Source organism: Spea bombifrons, chromosome 11 (genome assembly GCF_027358695.1).
Source record: "Spea bombifrons isolate aSpeBom1 chromosome 11, aSpeBom1.2.pri, whole genome shotgun sequence".
Taxonomy (NCBI): domain Eukaryota; kingdom Metazoa; phylum Chordata; class Amphibia; order Anura; family Pelobatidae; genus Spea; species Spea bombifrons.
The window spans coordinates 35,783,160-35,789,194 of NC_071097.1; the positions used below are offsets into that span (position 1 = coordinate 35,783,160).

A 6,035-nucleotide genomic window follows, 5' to 3' on the forward strand; every position below is an offset into this window, starting at 1 on the left:
GATTTATCTATACATTATACAGGGGGCCGGTCACTGATTTATCTATACATTATACAGGGGGCCGGGTCACTGATTTATCTATACATTATACAGGGGGCCGGGTCACTGATTTATCTATACATTATACAGGGGGCCGGTCACTGATTTATCTATACATTATACAGGGGCCGGTCACTGATTTATCTATACATTATACAGGGGGCCGGTCACTGATTTATCTATACATTATACAGGGGGCCGGTCACTGATTTATCTATACATTATACAGGGGCCGGTCACTGATTTATCTATACATTATACAGGGGCCGGTCACTGATTTATCTATACATTATACAGGGGCCGGTCACTGATTTATCTATACATTATACAGGGGCCGGTCACTGATTTATCTATACATTATACAGGGGGCCGGCTCGCTGATTTATCTATACATTATACAGGGGCCGGTCACTGATTTATCTATACATTATACAGGGGGCCGGCTCACTGATTTATCTATACATTATACAGGGGCCGGTCACTGATTTATCTATACATTATACAGGGGGCCGGCTCACTGATTTATCTATACATTATACAGGGGGCCGGTCACTGATTTATCTATACATTATACAGGGGGCCGGCTCGCTGATTTATCTATACATTATACAGGGGCCGGTCACTGATTTATCTATACATTATACAGGGGGCCGGCTCACTGATTTATCTATACATTATACAGGGGCCGGTCACTGATTTATCTATACATTATACAGGGGGCCGGCTCACTGATTTATCTATACATTATACAGGGGCCGGTCACTGATTTATCTATACATTATACAGGGGCCGGTCACTGATTTATCTATACATTATACAGGGGCCGGTCACTGATTTATCTATACATTATACAGGGGGCCGGCTCACTGATTTATCTATACATTATACAGGGGCCGGTCACTGATTTATCTATACATTATACAGGGGCCGGTCACTGATTTATCTATACATTATACAGGGGGCCGGCTCACTGATTTATCTATACATAATACAGGGGCCGGTCACTGATTTATCTATACATTATACAGGGGGCCGGCTCACTGATTTATCTATACATTATACAGGGCATCTCACTGATTTATCTATACATTATACGGGGGCCGGTCACTGATTTATCTATACATTATACAGGGGGCCAGTCACTGATTTATCTATACATTATACAGGGGCCGGTCACTGATTTATCTATACATTATACAGGGGCCGGTCACTGATTTATCTATACATTATACAGGGGCCGGCTCATTGTTTAGAACCGTTTGTACAGATACGTTCATTAGATGTCCGGGATCTGCGCATGCTGAGGTTGGCTGGAGTCAGCGCTTCGTATTAATCGTTCGCTCGCTCGGCCCCCCGGCGATGTTCTCTGAGCAAAGCGTTCTGATTATTAGCCGGATAAATCCGAATCCCCTAATTAATAGGAGCAGCGGAAGATTTACCCCCCAAGTGGTTGCACCAGACCAATAGCTCTACCGTCTACAGATAAAACATTGTTTGCGCTTCTACTTCCTGAATTTATTCCTCCCCAACAAATGCAGCAAAGCAGAGCAGGAGCTCCGTGCACCTCCGTGGCGCTGGATTTTTTTTCTGTTATTTTTAGGAAGGGGCGTCTGTCATCTCTCTGTGACATTTTTTGCCGTATTACGAGGATTTCTTCATCGCCAAACACCTGGGTGTTAAGTTCACGCGGCTGCACTGTGCGTCTCAGACACGTTAATGAGTTATGGGCTGCGCATGTGGGAGTGAAAAGGCACTGGAAATGTTTAACATCAAAATAGGGTGTAGATCGGTTACCCCTGCTTAGTGCACCCCTCAGAGAAGCAGGGAGATCAGCAGAGATCAGCAGGGAGATCTGCAGGGAGATCAGCAGAGAGATCAGCAGAGAGATCAGCAGAAACCATTCTTTCAGTTGCTATGGAGACCACTTTCACCACTTTGCACTATATATATATATATGTCTGTCCCAATCCAGCAGGGATCATCGCCCACTGCCACTCCTGGGTCCTTCCGGCTGACAGTGATGGGAGTGTCGGGTAGAAAAAAATGAACGCAACATCTTTGAAAAATGAAACAGTCGAGTCGCGTTCACCAGGCTCTTTTTTATCCCATGAATAGGACTGATTTGTCCCAGAAACTGAGTTTTTTGATTGTCACTGGTGGGTTTGGGGTGAAATATAGTTTATTAAGGAGAGAGTTATCTTGAGGTTGTAATAAGCATAAAATCCCACTCTTATTATGTAAGTTTTGAGGAAGGGACTGCTGAGGTCTCGCAGGCTGCTGTCACTCCACATCTTACACACAGACCGGTGTCACAAACTTCATTTGTCTTTTTTGTGACAATGTCGTCAATATCCGTTTCCTTTTCATTATAATCAGCTCAGCCCCCACCCCTACACCTGAGACCCCATCATTGATCTCTCCCTGCCCCGGCGATACCCCCCCAATGTACACTAACAACCCGGCAACGTCACAGCGGTCTGTTCTTCATGCGACGCGGGGAAAAGCAGCGTCCGTCGCGATAAGTGACATTTCCTGCCTGTCTCTGGGATTATAATTGGGTTATCTCTTCTCGGAGGAAGGAGAGGTTTCCCTCCATGTCCCAGAAACGAGAAACTACCACTCCCACCAGGGCAGCCGGCAACACAGGGGCATTCCTCTCTCGCCCTATCCCCAATTCCACGGAAATGTGTGTTTTTTTAATATATATATAAATTTTTTTTTTACAGTTTTTGACTTTTTATTACGAGACCTTCACACCCCAGACATGTCAATTAAAGCTGGAGGGACCCTCTGATGTCATGATGATGTCACTGGGGTGAAAGCTATCATTATTTAAATACAATTATTCATTGAAATCATTATTTTTATGACTCATATATATATGATGTAACTCTGAGATATGCCACGATGTAACTTGACACCAGGTATAAAATTGAACGTTCCGATGCCAGTCACCGTATATATATACATCGATGGGGGGAGGTTGCTGCCCTAAGTATGAACAAGAGCAGCACCCTCAGCCACCACTTCAGCCCTATCGCTCCAGTTTCTGCCTAAACCCCGCCCCAATCGTCTTATATAAATGTTACAATGTATCCTATATACAATGTAGCTGAATGTACCGCACCAATCACACGCAGCTACTGTCCAGCACAACATATAGTTACTTTATGATATTTACTCAGCGCCTTCGTGGAAGGGACCTTTATTAGAGGGGAGGATATGATGTAACTCTGAGATATGCCACGATGTAACTGGAGACCAGGTCCGAAATCGGACCAAAATTTCACTGCCAGCCGCGTAGGCTGAGCTGATGTAACAAGAGGGCTTTACTGTATAGAACGCCTCCTCCGGTTTTGTTCTGCCGGCCGGCAGCGTCCTCAGCGATGCGATATTGGACGGCGGTCCCAGAGGTTTTTAAATGCTCGAGACGTGTAAATGAATCAGCGAGCGACTGAATGAGCGGAATTCCCTCGGCTCGGAGCCAACGGACCGACGACTTCCAATCACTGCCGGTCAATACAAACGATGGACAACCAAGCCGTATCATGAACTCAACAGGCAAATTATACGAAGACGTCCCTTCCGAGACCTCTCCAGAGGGGCCATTAATGACTCTAATTACTTATGAGGATAAAGTTACTGAAAATGTTCTGAAAATGATGATATTAAAGGGACGCTTTAATGCATGTGATAGCTGAGGAGTCCCTTTAAACGGTCATGTGTTCCGCAGAATCCCCCCCCTTGTGCATTCTCCCCTCCCCCACCCTGAGGTATTTTCTATGCAGAAGATGTGTTCAGCGAACGTATCATTCAGACGCACATGGGTTTTGCTGCTACCGATTGGCTTTTATCAATCAGCCAATCGGTGGCAAGAAATGTCAGACCACGGAGGAGAGCAGCTGCAGCAGCAGGGCTGCATCTTCTTGGTCATGTAAGTGCTTTATTTTTTTATTTAGAAGAATGCGTATTAAAGAAGGGTTAAGGTTACTTTAATACACATTCTCCGGTCCGAGACATTAAACTGTCCCGTTAACGTTTCAGGGCTGAAGAAAAATCACATTGGTTTAGAAAATATATCTGAAAAAAACATTTTTTTAAATTTTTTTATTTTTTATTTTTATAAAGCACCACGCATACCGTTGGGAAGAAATACTCTTTTCATGCGTCTTTTTTTTTTTTTATAAATCTATGCAGAATCCAGAAACCCAAAAATAGTTTTTTCTTTTAGTAACTGCCGATAGATCCTTCCACAGGCAGCAGCGTAAGTTTGGGGTAAAAAAAAAAAGTTGAATTTTTGGTTAGCAGGCGCTTGGGACTTTAAATTGTGTTTTTTTCCTGAAATCACGTGTCCTGCGAAGGCTTCCACACCGTAAACAAACCGCATTTCACATGGAAGGCTAATTTTTGAGAAACCCAAGGAAATGTTGGCACGCGGCACGGTGTAATTATCACGGGCTACACGTTACGCGCCCGGCCCACCGCGCTAAACTTAGCTCTCTACTTCTGGATAATTTACGGCTTTTCTTCATGCGGCAGAACAAGTATTATTATTTATTGTTTTATGTAGCGCCACCAAATTCCATAGCGCAGTATTATTACGCACAGATATTACGCTATCTATACGATGCACACAGCGGGATAAGAATCCACTCGCAATATTAATCTAAAGCTCTATTAACACCCAAAATATCGTATTTATGGAATCTGCAACTAAAATGAATTACGTTTTTTTTTTTTTTTATATATATAATGATTCCCACTTATGACATCATAGCCTTGATAATAGCCAGGAAGTCATGTATAAAGTTTATTATGATGCAGATATTGAAAGCGGAATGGTCTTGCTGTTCTGATTATTCTTATTTATTTATTAAGCGCCGACATATTCCGCGGTGCTGTACAATTTAAATACGGGAGGGGGGGGCTCTAATTTACATAGAGCCATCGCAGACTTCTGTAATGATCTTTAATTATTACAATTAGCACCATATATATGTATTTGACCCCCGTGGTATGTATTCCATTGGAGCAGTCATCTTAACTTCCGCTTCTCAGGATCCGTATGATTATTCCTCCCCATGAAGTTATCTCTCCTCTGTTGTAAAGTTGCTGATTGTTGCTGATGGGTTCAGGCAGCCTTTGTGGCGGGGAGGAGAAGGGACAGGAAATTAATCAGATATCTGATAAGGAGATTTAATTTCCTTTTATCCGAGGCACAGGATACACCGCAGTATCTATCGCCCGCGTTATTACGTTTGGTTTTACAGCTCCAACATATTCTGCGGTGTTGTACAACAGCGGGGGTCACTGGACTGGGGCCCCAAAGGCTCGACTCCGACTCCCTGTTATCGTCATGCGTGTGTAAGTCGTGTGAAGCTTAACACGTTTCCGACAGGGGACTCTCCTCATTCCGTATTTAGTGATAAATATACCCTCTGGACACCGTAAACAGCTCTGTTTTTTTTCTCCTGAACATTAACCCCGGCAATGTGGTTTCCTAAAGAACACAAAACGATCCGGGAGGGGAGGGGAGTCCTAAAAAAAAGAGCTTAGAATGGAAAACAGAAGCCATGTTTAGCAATTAGATGCCCCGGGGGCAAACCTGACAGCGACCAGGTTCACGAGAGGGCAAGTTTCACGGTCAAAGGGTTGGTATTTTTTTAACAGAGAGATGAGAAAGCAGCAGGGTTCTGATAGCAACACAGAAGAGAAACAACCCCTGGTGGAGGATACCACGGGTGCCCACATCTGGTATACAGGCGGGGGGGGGGGGGTTGGTGTCTCAGAACCGAAAACCACGATGGTTTAGTGGGTTCGATGGGAACCGGATCCATGTGTACTGGGAGACATCACAAGCTGGTGCCTGAAAGGGAAAGCAGGGGTCAGCAACTTAACAACAGGGGAGAGATAGCTTAATGGGGAGGAATAAGATGGCTGCTTCCATGGAATTTATTTAGTTATGTAAAGCATTTGGGGAGGGGTCAAGTTGAAGG

General features: G+C 44.1%; 1 long non-coding RNA gene across 1 annotated transcript; it reads right to left on the reverse strand.

Moving 5' to 3' along the window:
* Nucleotides 1-4,991: 4,991 nt before the first annotated feature.
* Nucleotides 4,992-5,806, reverse strand: LOC128468396 (uncharacterized). The gene is made up of 2 exons (XR_008345828.1): nt 5,744-5,806; nt 4,992-5,179 (listed from the first exon to the last, which is right to left on the reverse strand). It is a non-coding gene; the product is annotated as an uncharacterized LOC128468396 (long non-coding RNA).
* Nucleotides 5,807-6,035: the final 229 nt, after the last annotated feature.